Source organism: Panthera onca, chromosome B4 (genome assembly GCF_046562875.1).
Source record: "Panthera onca isolate mPanOnc1 chromosome B4, mPanOnc1 haplotype 2, whole genome shotgun sequence".
Lineage (NCBI taxonomy): Eukaryota > Metazoa > Chordata > Mammalia > Carnivora > Felidae > Panthera > Panthera onca.
This window is the reverse complement of record NC_138345.1, coordinates 46,544,439-46,558,644: the sequence shown is the minus strand read 5'-3', so window position 1 is coordinate 46,558,644 and position 14,206 is coordinate 46,544,439.

The window sequence follows — 14,206 nt, the reverse complement described above, 5'->3', positions numbered from 1 at the left end:
ACAAATAGGATACACTTCAGACATTTGAGAACGGTTACCATGGAGAGAGAGGAACTGTGATAAAACTGGGAATGAGGGAACTGGAAATAAAAGAATACATACACAAAGCAGGAGAAGGGACTTGTGACAATGTGCCTTGACCTGAGAATTGTCAACTCAGCTCAGTGTGCCTGAGGTCCTCCCCACCACCAAGTGAAAAAAGGTCCTGACTTAGGAATCACATTGCTGTCTGCAAAAACAAAAACAGGTAGGGTGAAGTCAGAGAAGCAGGCCCAGGTCAGACCCTGCAGGACACTGTTAGTAAAAGAGTTTGGGGTTGGACGTTATCCTGAATACAAAAGGAAGCTTCTGGAGCGTATTGAGCAGGGAGGCATGTGACCTACATAAGCTAAAATATCACTCTAACTCTTTATGAAGACAGATAGTAGAAAGGAAAGGGTGGAAAGAGAAACTCCCTAAGAAGCAAGAGATGATCTTCATACCCCAAGCTCTAAGCACGCTGCCTGATGCAAAATGGATGCCCCGTAACTGCTCGGTGGGTGAATTACAACTCGGCAAAGCACCGGGGTCAAGTATGATGGCAAATCGGAGAGAACTGCGCTGGTGTTTCTTTCGGGAGTGAAACTGCTTCCAGCTTTGAGATTACCTCCTGCAGAATACACTAGGGTCTTTGCTCTTTTCATATCCGTGTCTCCACCTTAAAGGGAAGGAGAGAAGACCCACAACGGGTCACCCTGAAACTGGTTGTATCATCACCCGCTTGGGCCAACACAGTCTGAGGCCTTCCAGCTGTCTGTTCAGCTCCCTTCCCACACCCCCCACACCCCCATCCCCGCCATCCTCTCCATCTTCCCAGGACAGGCAATGAAGCCGCCTTAGGTGATCTCCAAAGTAATGCGATTTGAGATAAGGGGAAGTTGACTTATCCCAAAGAAGTTCTCCCAAACTAGCGCTGTCTCCTTTTGTAGACCTGATGAGGGTCAGCATGAGGCAGGCTGAGGGACAAAGCACAAGCTAGCACCCGCCCCCACCCCTCTTCCCCCAGGTGGAATATGTGATATTCCTCAGACACTCCTGGCTACCCAAGAACAAAGTACAGGGGTCTAAGTGCTTGCCATGGTAATGTAGGAAACAAAGGCAAATGAAAAATTAAATTCCCTTCTGCCTATAGCCCATTGACAAGTCCTTGAGATAGAAGAGTGACCTCCCTCTAAGAGCTCAGCTGCCTCCATGATGACACTTTGCTGGGGGCAAAAGAGAACCTTAGCTTAACATTATCCCAACCTGGAGGATCCTGTAAGTCTACTTCCTTTATCTCAACTGCCCCAAGATATATGCTGGCAATCATACTCCAAGCTTATGCCCCCCTCCCCATATATATCTGAAGGGTCTCATGACTGAGATTTTATTAAAGGTAACAAATAGCGTTTCCCTAGCAACAGCTAGCCCTTCAAGATCCTGGAAACCTTGCTTCCAAAATTCCTCAGAGACATACTCTATCCCTGATCCCCTCCCAAGCTGAGGGTATATAATGAGTTACATCAGGCCCCCAGTCCAGCTCTTCCTGCCCATGGGTCCTGTCCCCATGCTTTTTTTTTTTTTTTCAATATATAAAATTTATTGTCAAATTGGTTTCCATACAACACCCAGTGCTCATCCCAACCCCGTGCTTTCATAAAATCACCTTTTTACACCAAAGATATCTTCAAGAATTCTTTCTTGGCCGTCGGCTCTGGCCCCCACAAACCCCCAGCACCCCCAAAACTTCATCAGACCTGCTGGAAATTTTGTGTTACTTGTTTGACAAGTGAGAAACTCGAGTCATATCAAGCGACATGTGACAACGCAAGGTAGCAAGAAACAAGAGGAGAACCCAGGCCTCTGGAGGCCCAGACAGTGTTTTCACCGCAGAGAACATTATCTCCCAAGACCACGAGCAGCTCTGTCCTGCAGTCACACTCAGATTCCTCAGCCCCACAGAGTTTTCTGTAAGAACAACAGAGCAGCTAAAGTATTTATTCAGCCTCCCTGACATTTGTTTTCTGATTTCATTTAAGAGGGGAATGGGGAATGAAGTGTTGAGGGAAGCTGGAAGCCTGGAAAGGGGCCGCAGATGGAAGCAATTGTAAGGACTAAAAAATTGCATATCATATAGGGTCTAAAGTTACCCAAGTTTTGTTAAAATGTGTTACAGGAAAGAAAAAAAACCTCACACAGAAGATTTGTAATGGGAAATCTGTTTAAACTACTCAGCTGCTATTATAATATAAAACTAACCTCTTAAAAAAATATATTTAAAAAGAGGCGCCTGGGTGGCTCAATCTGTTAAGTGTCGGATTCTCAATATTGGTCATGAGCTTATGGTTGTGAGTTCAAGCCCCGCATTGGGCTCTACAGCACAGAGCCTGCTTGGGATTCTCTCTCTCCCTCGCTCTCTGCCCCTCCCCGATTCGTGCACTCTCTCCCTCTCTCAAAATAAATAAATTTTTAAAACATATTTAAAAAAAATTTTTTTTAACGTTTATTTATTTTTGAGACAGAGAGTGACAGAGCATGAGCAGGGAGGGGCAGAGACAGAGGGAGACACAGAATCTGAAACAGGCTCCAGGCTCTGAGCGGTCAGCACAGAGCCCGACTCGGGGCTCGAACTCACAGACTGTGAGATCATGACCTGAGCCGAAGTCAGATGCTTAACCAACCAAGCCACCCAGACGCCCCTAAAACATATTTTTTAAAAAAACAAAAAACCTGTCCTTTTCAGCCAAGCAAAAATTTTTTGTTTGTCTTCAGATAATTCAAGCATCAGCTATTGTTAAAACTTCCTCTCGTGCCGGCGTCCCCGAGGTGCACAGGGATGTCAAGACGACATGGCCTGCTTGCACCATTCCTTGGTCCTGGGGTGTGCCGGCAAGGTTTTGGCCTCAACCAGCACCCACCTGGGTGACACGATTCATGTCAGACCAGCAGGGTGACCACAGAAGCTTCCACAGAGAAGAACCTGCTTCAACTGAGGGCACTGTCTACTTCTGCCTATTCCTACCAGGCTTGGAGTAGCTGGGATATTTATACTCTGGTCAGGGATATAATAAAGGTCATTCTAGTAACTGAGCAGTGTCACATCCTGTACTTTAGAACAATGAGGAAGATTGAAGAGGAAATCCAAATAAACACTCAAAATGGTGAGGGGGAAAAGCAAGCCTGAAACAATATACTGGCTCCAGAAGGACAGGGCAAAGTGACTGCCCCCCAACCCCCACTCTGAAAGCCTTTCACAGGCTCCCACACACTCCTGCTTTCATATGCCCCTTTCTCCACAAAAAAAAAAAAAAAAAAAATCACTGACAAGTATATTTTAAGGCTGCATGAGCATAAGGACAAATACATAAATATTCCGTATTAAAATAGTTCCTCTGATTTAAAAGTCCTTTCCCCCCCCCTCCATTTGATGTTAAAAGAAATTAAAACCTTTTTGGGGGCGCCTGGGTGGCTCAGTCGGTTAAGTGTCTGACTTCGGCTCAGGTCACGATCTCGCAGTCCATGAGTTCCAGCCCCGCGTTGGGCTCTGGGCTGATGGCTCAGAGCCTGGAGCCTGCTTCCGATTCTCTGTCTCCCTCTCTCTCTCTGCCCCTCCCCCATTCATGCTCTGTCTCTCTCTGTCTCAAAAAGAAATAAAACGTTAAAAAAAAAAAATTAAAAAAAAAAAATAAAACCTTTTTTGTGGGCCTCTAAAAGTATGTTGGGCTCCAGACACTGTGGCCACTGTACCTGGCAGATAAGGGGAGGACCATGGCACAGCCTCCAGCAGGACAGGGACACTGGGCTGCTGTGGGGCATAAGGACACCAGGGGCTCCTGGACCAAACGCAAAGTGAGCTCCCAAACTTAGAGACAAGGCTTCCGTGGAAGACGCAGACAAGCTTCCGTGGAAGACGCAGACAAGAATCCGTTGCTCATCAGTTTCTGCTCAAAATCCGCCCTCCGCCCTGCCGCAGCTGCATTCCCCATAGTCTGTTGTGGAGACAGACGGCTCCCATTCAGTTCTTTTTTTTTTTTTTTTTTTTTTTAATTTTTTTTTTCAACGTTTTTTATTTATTTATTTTTGGGACAGAGAGAGGCAGAGCATGAGCGGGGGAGGGGCAGAGAGAGAGGGAGACACCGAATCGGAAACAGGCTCCAGGCTCCGAGCCATCAGCCCAGAGCCTGACGCGGGGCTGGAACTCACGGACCGCGAGATCGTGACCTGGTTGAAGTCGGACGCTTAACCGACTGCGCCACCCAGGCGCCCCTCCCATTCAGTTCTGAAAGTGTTCTGTATTCGTCAAGAAGGATCCAGTGCCAAACTTAATCAGTCAGAAAATTATGTTTAACTGATGAATTAAAAATCTGTTCTGAGTCTTATAATGTTATAACGAGGGTAAAAACAAGAGGACAGTCTACGTGGAATTCAGAAGAAAGAGAGTTGACGTACAAATTACTTAGTGACATAACCAATCTGTGTCTAGAGGAAAAAAGGTAATTAGTCCCAGTTGTTTGTTACTTTCTTTTTTTTTTTTTTTGATTCTTTGTTGAAATTCTTAAATGCTTCTTAAAATGCGGAGGAATCGGTGTTTGTTTCTTTTTTTTGTTGTTCAACAAAAATTCTCAAACATTATGTCAGACCTTGGGCCAGACATCAGGATCCAGAAGGAAGCATGAAACCTATGCTCCAGTTGGGCAGACGCCTGTTTAAAAAATAAGAAAGTTGGGGCGCCTGGGTGGTTCAGTCAGTTAAGTGTCCAACTCTTGATTTCAGCTCAAGTCACCATCTCTCGATCCATCAGTTTGAGCCCCTTATCAGGCTACATGCTGATGAGGCAGAGCCTGCTTGGGATTCTCTTTCTTTCCTTCTCTCTCTGCCTCTCCCCCTGCTCACACTCCCTCTTTCTCTCTCTGTCTCAAAATAAATAAATAAACTTAAGAAGAAAGAAAGAAAGAAAGAAAGAAAGAAAGAAAGAAAGAAAAGCAAGAAAGAAAGAAAGGGAAAGAAAGAAAGAAAGAAAGAAAGAAAGAAAGAAAGAAAGAAAGAAAGAGGAAGGAAGGAAGGAAGGAAGGAAGGAAGGGAGAAGATTACACAGAAAAGTAATCACAAGTGAGATGAAAGATACTGAGGAAAAAAGCAAGGGGATGACCTAATCTTTATCTGTGAATCATGGCCATTTTCCCTATGGAAGTGGCTTTTAAACTGAGACCTGAAATTGACCAGCTGTGTGGGAATAGGGGGTGGTTAGGCTTCTTCTATGTTTGGCTCTGTGGTAGGAAAAAATAAAAGATCAAATGAAGCTTACAGAGATGATAAGATGACGATTTGGGGGGAAGCTGGCAGTCTAGGTAGGGAACTGAATGTCTAGGACCATATGGGCCATGTAAAGGATCTGGCGATCTGGGGCTTTATGCTAAGGGCAATGGGAAGGAAGCCTTTGAAGAGATTTGGGCAGAGACGCACTTGAAAAGATCACTCAGACAGGCAGCTGCAGTGCAGAACAGATTGGGTCAGGGGAGATGGATGCAGAAATATCACTTACCAGTTATCAAGCCAAAGATGATGGTATTTTGGACCAGGAAGGGGCAGGAGAGAAATGAGTTGGAGAGAAATGGACAAACTCAAAGGGTGTGGAGAGGTTAGATAAATCCTCATGATTGATTTAACTCAGAAGATGAAGGCCGGGGATGCGTCGATGGTCCCCAGTGTCTGGCTTAAGCGAGGAGAAATGGGCTGGAACCTTTACATAGCTAGGAAGCACTGGAAGAGGGGCAAATACGTGGGCAGATAAAGGGAGTGAGGTCATGTTCAGAAGGGAATGGTTATTGGAGGAACTAAGACTCAAACCCAAGCAGACAGGCTCCAGAGCTCCCAATCTTACCACCACACTGTATTGCCACTAGGTTATCCCTAGTATGGCTAAGGGAGGTAGAAATATAAGTAATATGTCCTTAAATGTTTCAATTAGCTGAAGCAAATTATTCTGTCTCCTGTGTAGTGTACATACCCCGAAAGGCATCTCTTCTGTGGATAATTAGTTTTGAATCTCAACTAGACCTTATCTCCCAATGAACATTACAACGTTGGCATCTGGATTTCTCCCCATCAGCTTCTCCCTCCATCCTCCCCCTCGCACCCCTTCTTTCCCTCCAGCCTCCGCATCAGCAAGTCCTACAGACTCCTTGAGTCCCTCTACTTCTCCCTTCCCATCACTACCACCGTGGCCCAAAATAGACTTTCTCCTTGTCTGCTGTCCCAGCAGACTATATGCTCTATAAGAGCAGCGACCACAACTGTGCTATTCCCTTGCAATGCCCAGTGCCTAGCAGAGAATAAGCATTCAGCAAATAGTTGCCCAGTGAGTGAATGAGACTGGTTTGTAGATTAGTCTCCTATGAGTGAGCTTATCATGAGCAAATCCCCAGAGCCTAGTTATTTCCTAATTATATGGATCACGGGAGTTTCTGAATCCAATCTGACAAGGCTGCATACAGCCGGTCCCGTGATGGGCACCACCCCATAAGCGGTGGCTAAGAGCAGCTAGCTCAGTGTGGCAGTAAAGCCACCCTGCCATTTGGTCCCTTGAACATTAGCCAGAACCCCTTGGTCTACTACCATCCTTAGGCCTTTCAGATAAGAGATTTTTATGTCCGGAACCCGAAAATAGTCTGCTGTTTCAGACTTAAGAATTAAAGTGCAAAGGACGATATTCTAAGACGTAAACAAAACATAGAAAGAATGGAATTAACCTGAAGTCGACAACAAGCAGGAAATTCAAATGGTATGTTATAATCCTTACGTAGAAAACCACAAAGGCTAAAGCTTCAAGGTCAGTTCATACTGTGGGGTGGCTGACAAAGGAAAGGCAGCTTTGTGTCATTTCCTGGTTTCCTGGCTATTTCACAAGCCTCTTACATAAGTGTTTTATTGTTAATGCATGCACAATTTAACAAATTGCTAGAAATAGAGGTGTTTTTGTAATTCCTTGGCAATGCAGGTACCATTGCCACAGTGAAATAATACACGGCAGCTTCCAGCTGCACTTTAAAAAAAAATTTTTTTTAACATTTATTTATTTTTGAGACAGAGAGAGACAGAGCATGAACAGGGGAGGGGCAGAGAGAGAGGGAGACACGGAATCTGAAACAGGCTCCGGGCTCTGAGCGGTCAGCACAGAGCCCGATGCGGGGCTCGAACCCACGGACCATGAGATCATGACCCGAGCCGAAGTCGGACACCCAACCGACCGAGCCACCCAGGCGCCCCCAGCTGCACTTTTAAAAACTTATTTTTAATGTTTTTATTTATTTTATTTTTTTTTAATTTTTTTTTAACGTTTATTTATTTTTGAGACAGAGAGAGACAGAGCATGAACGGGGGAGGGGCAGAGAGAGAGGGAGACACAGAATCGGAAGCAGGCTCCAGGCTCCGAGCCATCAGCCCAGAGCCCGACGCGGGGCTCGAACTCACGGACCGCGAGATCGTGACCTGAGCTGAAGTCGGACACCCAACCAACTGAGCCACCCAGGCGCCCCTGTTTTTATTTATTTTAGAGAGAGAGAGAGAGAGCGCGAGGGGCAGAGGGGCAGAGAGAGAGGGAGACACAGAATCCGAAGTGGGCTCCAGGCTCCGAGCTGTCAGCACAGAGCCCAAAGCGGGGCTCCAACTCACGAACCACGAGATCATGACTTGAGCTGAAGTCAGACACTTAACCGACTGAGCCACCCAGGCACCCCTCCAGCCACACTTTTAAATAGAGGCATGTGAATTTAAGTACAATGAGTTTGATGTCTAAATGTTTGAAACAAACATAAAATAAAACATTAACTGCTATCCTGGACATTTCTCATCCCAGTGATAGTCCAACATCTTTTTTTTTTTTTTTTTTTTTTTTTAATGTTTATTTACTTTTGAGAGAGACAGAATGCGAGTAGGGGAGGGGCAGAGAGAGCCGGAGACACAGAATTCGAAGCAGGCTCCAGGCTCTGAGCTGTCAGCACAGAGTGGGATGTGGGGCTTGAAATCATGAACGGTGAGACCATGACCTGAGCCAAAGTCAGAAGCTTAACCCACTGAGCCACCCAGGTACAATTTGTCTCCTTAAGTAGAAACCAAACCCTCACTCGCCCACCCTCCCTCACTGCTAGGGCACAGTCTCTACAAACAGGAATACCCCTGCCAGGGCTTAGTTTAGAACAGAGCAATGCAAGGAAGTGGTCCCTGGCATTGGCAGCTAAGGGGGCAGCGGGGGGAAGGGGAGGGCAGAGGTCCTGGGGTCAACAGCCTGTGCAGGTCACGTAGATGCAGTCTGAGGTGTCATAGCTTAGCGACAGCTGCGGAGGAGTTTCCGCTGGTGTGGTGACGTCACAAGGTTTGAGTATTGTTCCCGGCAGCATTACCCCCAAGCCTCGCTTGCACCCCTTTGGAGATTCTGTGAGCTTCCTAATATGTTCAATAAGTTTCTTTTCTGCTAAATTGGCTGGAAGAGCCTCTATTGTTTGCACCTCAGAACCTAAGTGGCAGGACTGCTGAGAAGAAACCACGCTTCCCTGATTCTACACAATTAAAACACGCTCCTCAGCCGCCCTCTGTAAGTGGCGCCGCACGCAGCCTGGTGAGCCTAGCATGTTTCCTGTGTCTGTCTGCTGTCTGTCCCGCTGTCCTAGACATCCTCCCAACCATTCAATACACCCTCTCCCATTGTTAGTCTCAACCGATGACCTTACTTCCTATTCGGGGAAAAATGAAGAGACCTTCCACGAGTTCCCACACCAACCTTATCACCTGCCTGCCCCACGGCCTTCCCTCTTGTTTGGAGGAGGTGCGCTCAGCGCCTCTACGAGTGAAGGCCAAACCCTACTGTGCACCTGGGCCAAACCCCGTCCTCTTACTTTCTCAAGAACACTCCTCTAAAGTCTCCATTTTCTCTCCCGCACCATCACTTTTTCCCTCTCTCCTGGATCATTCCCACAGCACACACCACACGTACTATGATTTCTCTTCGTCTTACAAAATATTTCTCATGACCCCATATCCCCCTCCAGCTACTGCCCACTTCTCTGTTCCCCTCGACAGCAACACCCTTCAAGAGAGTTGTCTGTACATGCTGTTTCCAATCCTGTCTCTCAAATCCACTTCAGTAAGGCTTTTGTCCCCATTGTTTCCACAGATAGTTCTCATGTCAAGGTCATGAGTGACCTCCATGCTGCTAAACGCAATGCCCAATTCTTATTCTTCATTTTACTTGATTCTCCAGAAACCTTTGGCTCCCTCCTCCCCGAGAAATCCTTTTCACTTGGCTTCCAAAGTTTTTCTTCGGCCCTGATGACCACTCCTTCTATCTTCCTAGCTAGCTCTCCCTCATCCCCACCAACCCCTCACTCTAAATAGTTTTTTTTAATGTGATTTGAGAGAGAGAGAGAGAGAGAGAGGCAGAGGCAGAGAGAGAGAAGAGAAAGAATCCCAAGCAGGCTCTGTGCTGTTAGTGCAGAGCCTGGTGATGGGGGGCTCGACCTCACAAACCATGAGATCATGATCTGAGCTGAAATCAGGAGTCGGATGCCTAACCGACTGAGCCACCCAGGCACCCCTCATTCTAAAGGTTGGCAAGCCCTGAACTGAGTCCTTAGAGCTATTCCTTATATAGTCTATGTCGACTCACTCCTGAAGTGTCTTATCCAACCTAATTGCTCAACTGTCACCTATTTGCTAAGGATCCTTACATTCATAACTCTTATCTAAGTCCTCCTAAAGCTCCAGACTCATTTATTCAACTGTCTACTTGTCTTTCTTCTTGAATGTCTCCAGTGTGTCAAACTTAACGTCTCTAAAATGGAACACTCCTGATCCCACTCCTCCCCACCCGCAGCTGTCCCCAGGTGAGGAAATGGCAATGTCACCCATCTCAACCGTTCAGGCCCAAGTCCTTACTGTCTCCCACTTCCCACATCTAAACTATCAGCAAATCCTGTTGGTCTACCCCGATAATATACCTAGAATCTTACTACTCTTCTCCACTGCCAGCTACCAACATCTCCCACCTGCCATATTGCAATAGCCTCCCATTTGGTCTTCTTGCCTCTACTCTCGTCCCTCTGCAGGGAATTCTCAATGTAGCACTAAAGGGATCCTTTTAGAACATAAGTCTGATCAGATCCTTGCCCTGCTCGGAAATTTCCAATGACTTTCCACCTCCCTCAGAGTACAAGTCAGTCCTCCAGCAGTCCACAGAGCCCTACCACTTGGCTCTGAACTCATCGCCCACCTGCTCCCCTTCCCTGCCCCACTGCAGCCACGCTGAGCTTCTTCCCTCCCCAAATCACATCTAGCCTGCTTCTGCCTCAGAAGCTCTGTCCTTTCTGGTCACCTCAGCCTTGTGTGCTCTTTCCTCGGGTGCCCGCATGGCTCTCTCCCACACGCCAGCGTCAGGTCTTCACTCGGATGTGACTTTCTCGTTGAGGCCTTGCAGCACCTCCCCTGCCCTTGCACTGTCTCCCCTGTCCCTGCTTGGCTTTTCTCCATGGCACTTATCGCCATAGAGTAAGCAGAATAATGGCCCCCAAAGATGTGCACATCCTAATCTCCAGAATCTGTGAACACATTCTCTTACTTGGCAAGGGGGAATCACATTGCAGATGGAATTAAGGTGGCTAATCAGCTGACCTTAAAATAGGAGATTAGGGGGCACCTGGGTGGCTCTGTCGTTAAGCATCAGACTTCAGCTCAGGTCATGATCTCACAGTTTATAAGTTTGAGCCCCATGTTGGGCTCTGTGCTGACAGCTCAGAGCCTGGAGCCTGCTTGCGATTCTGTGTCTCACTCTCTCTGCCCCTCTCCCACTCACGCTCTCTCTCTCTCTCTCTCTCTCTCTCAAAAATGAATAAACATTTAAAAAAAATAGGGAGATTATGATAGACTGTCCAGGTAGGCCCAATGTAATCACAAGGGTCCAGGAAAGTGGAAGAAAAGGCAGAAGAGGAATCCAGAATGATGTAATAGAAGGACTCAACCCATCATTGCAGGCTTTGAAGAGGAAGGAAGAGGGTCCCAGCTTAAGAATCCAGCAGCCTCTAGAAGACAGAAAAGGCAAAAAAAAAAAACAAAAACAATTCTCCCTTAGAGCCTCCAGAAAGAATCCTAGCCCCACCAGCTACTTTATTTTAGACCAGAGAGGCCCGTGTCAGACTTCTGACTGTAGGAAAATAAATGTGTGTGGTGGTTTTTTTTTTTTTTTTTTTTAACGTTTATTTATTTTTGAGACAGAGAGAGACAGAGCATGAACGGGGGAGGGTCAGAGAGAGAGGGAGACACAGAATGTGAAACAGGCTCCAGGCTCTGCGCGGTCAGCACAGAGCCCGACGCGGGGCTCGAACTCACGGACAGCGAGATCATGACCTGAGCCGAAGTCGGCCGCCCAACCAACTGAGCCACCCAGGCGCCCCGTGTGTAGTGGTTTTAAGCCACTAAGTCTGCAGCAATTCATTACAGCCCCAATAGGAAACAAATACACACTATCTTACAAACTAGATATTTACTTCTTTTCTTGTGTCTGCATTCCCTATCATCATTAGACTACACGTTCCACGTTCCACGATAGAAGAGATATTTGGCTATTTTGTTCACAACTCTGTGCTCACGCCCAGAAATATACCTAGCATATAGTGAGCACTCCATAAATACCTTGTTGAATGAATGAATATCTACTTGTCTATAGGTGTGTCATGTGTCTGGGAGGGAACAAGGAAGAGGAACGACAAAACAGCCGTTGTCAAGTGAAAAGGTTATATGCTTGTGTGTAAAAGAGGCAGTAAATTAGATTGCGCTTCTGGAAACAGATTATATTACCCTGGGCCCAGATTGGTCATCCTGGCGAGGAGAGGAGAAGCCCAACATCCTTCCACTTATAAGGCAAGGGTGTGGGGACAAGCTCCAACCTGACCATGGTGTAGAGAGGAAAACTCTCTCTCTTACTAGCTCCTGCACACCAAAGGAAATGGTGTGAAAGACTCCACACTCCAGTGCTGTCCTGGGTGGTCAATGTGGATCAACAGCTACAGGAGAAAGCTCAAAGAGCTGGTCATACTAAAGAGGTGAGAAGTGCTACCTGAAGTCTTCTCCCCTTTAGGAAACACCCCTTTTAAAGGAGGCCACTCTAGGGAGGAAAGCTTTCAGAGGTCAGCACCACGGATTTATGATTCAGTGGTGACCTAGGGCTGGGCTTGGGGTGTTTGTGTATGTGATATATATACATATATACACAACAGTATTCTATTTAGCCATAAAAAAAGAAAAAAATATTGCAATTTGTGACAACATGGATGGATCTTGAGGGCATTATGCTAAGTGAAATAAGTCAAACAGAGAAACACAACACTGTATGATCTCACTTATATGTGGAATTAAAAAACCACGCGAGAGAGGCAGGGGCAGGAGAAGGGGGATTGGATTAAAGTAATCAAAAGGTGCAAACTTCTGGTTATAAGATAAATAAGTAACAGGGATGTAATGTACAATATGACAACTATAGGTAACATTGCTATAAAGTATATTGGAAAGTCGCTGAGAGATTAGTAGATCCTAAAAGTTCTCATCACAAGGAAAAATATTTTCTGGGTTTTTTTTTTTTTTTGCGTCTATATGAGATAATGGAGGTTAACTAAACTCATTATAGTAAAAATTTTGCAATACATGTAAGTCAGTTCATCATATAACTTAAATGAGGCTGTTTGTCAATTATATCTCAATGAAACTGAAAGGAAAAAAAAAAACCAAAACCACCAAGCCTGCAGTTTCATGGAGGATATCCACCTAGTTCTGGCCTGAGTCTGCCCATCCCGGCTCCTCTCTCTCTGCTTTCCTCCTTCCTCCCCCTCACAGGCTTCCTCCCACCACCACTCTTCTTGGACCTTTTCTTCCTGATTCAGCTCTTCTCGTAAAGTCCCCAAACTACATCATTGTTTTGTCATTAAAACCACAGAATCAAGTTCATCTTAGCCCTTCACAGTATCACCAGTCGTAGTATGCTGTTAAAACATAACAAATACCACAGCAACTCAAAACCTTTCTGGATGTATACTCAAATTCAGAGTCAAGTTTTAAGGTTACATTCCCTTGGGTTGGAATATGAGAAAAATCTGTAATTCATGTAAATGAATCAAAGACTGGAGTATAGCATGAATTTGAGCAGGAAGAACCTCAAATCAGGAGAACCAGATAGAAGATGGTTGCAGGCGTTAGGGTAAAAGCCTAGATGAGTCGTCGTAGCAGTGGAATTGATCAAAATGGAGTTGAGAGACATTTAATAGGAAAGCAATCCTTTGGCAAAACCTTATCATAGAAATAAGGAAGGGGAAGATTTAGAAATGAAGTGAGGGGTGCCTGGGTGGCTCAGTCAGCTGAGTGTCTGACTTCAGCTCAGGTCATGATCTCGTTCACAATTTCGAGCCCCACATCGGGCTCCGTACTGACGGCTCAGAGTCTGGAGCCTGCTTCAGATTCTGGGTCTCCCTCTCTCTCTCTCTCTCTGCCCCTCCCCCACTCATGCTCTGTCTGTCTCTCTCGCTCTCAAAAATAAATTTAAAAAAAAATTTAAAGAAAAAAAAAGACAGTGAGATTTCAAGGTAGGCGCCTGGGATTCCACTGCTACCTTTGACAGACGTGGAAGCGTTGTGAAACTGCACCAGTTTTGCCGAGGGGGAGGAGATGTTTAGCGTTAGGTGTGCTGGGAAGCAATGCCAGCCAATCCAATGAGGACAAAGAGCACTGGTTCATTTGTTCATTCATTCAGTAAATGCTTATGGAGCATGTCCTGTAGCAGGAGCTGGAGAGACGCCGTGGGGAAGCTTACCTGAGATACTGTGTCTGTCCTTCAAGAGCCTTGAGGTGTGCACAAATATCTCTAATAAAAGGCACCATGTGATAAGTCTGTGTAAGAGACACAAACAGATTGCTCTTAGACGTTCAGTCAAGAGCAAAACCATGTCTGGCTGACATCAAAGTACAGCACTCTGATGAGGAGGAATCAGCTAGGGCTTTCAATTCTGCACACGCTCCTGTAATCTGTTTTCTTCCATCAACGACCGCCACCTTTGTTTGCACCTCATGGAATACACACCAATTTCAGTTGCCCTAAAAGAATTCTTTGTCACTGGTTTCATCCATACCAACATCCACTCCAGGACTGTGATAT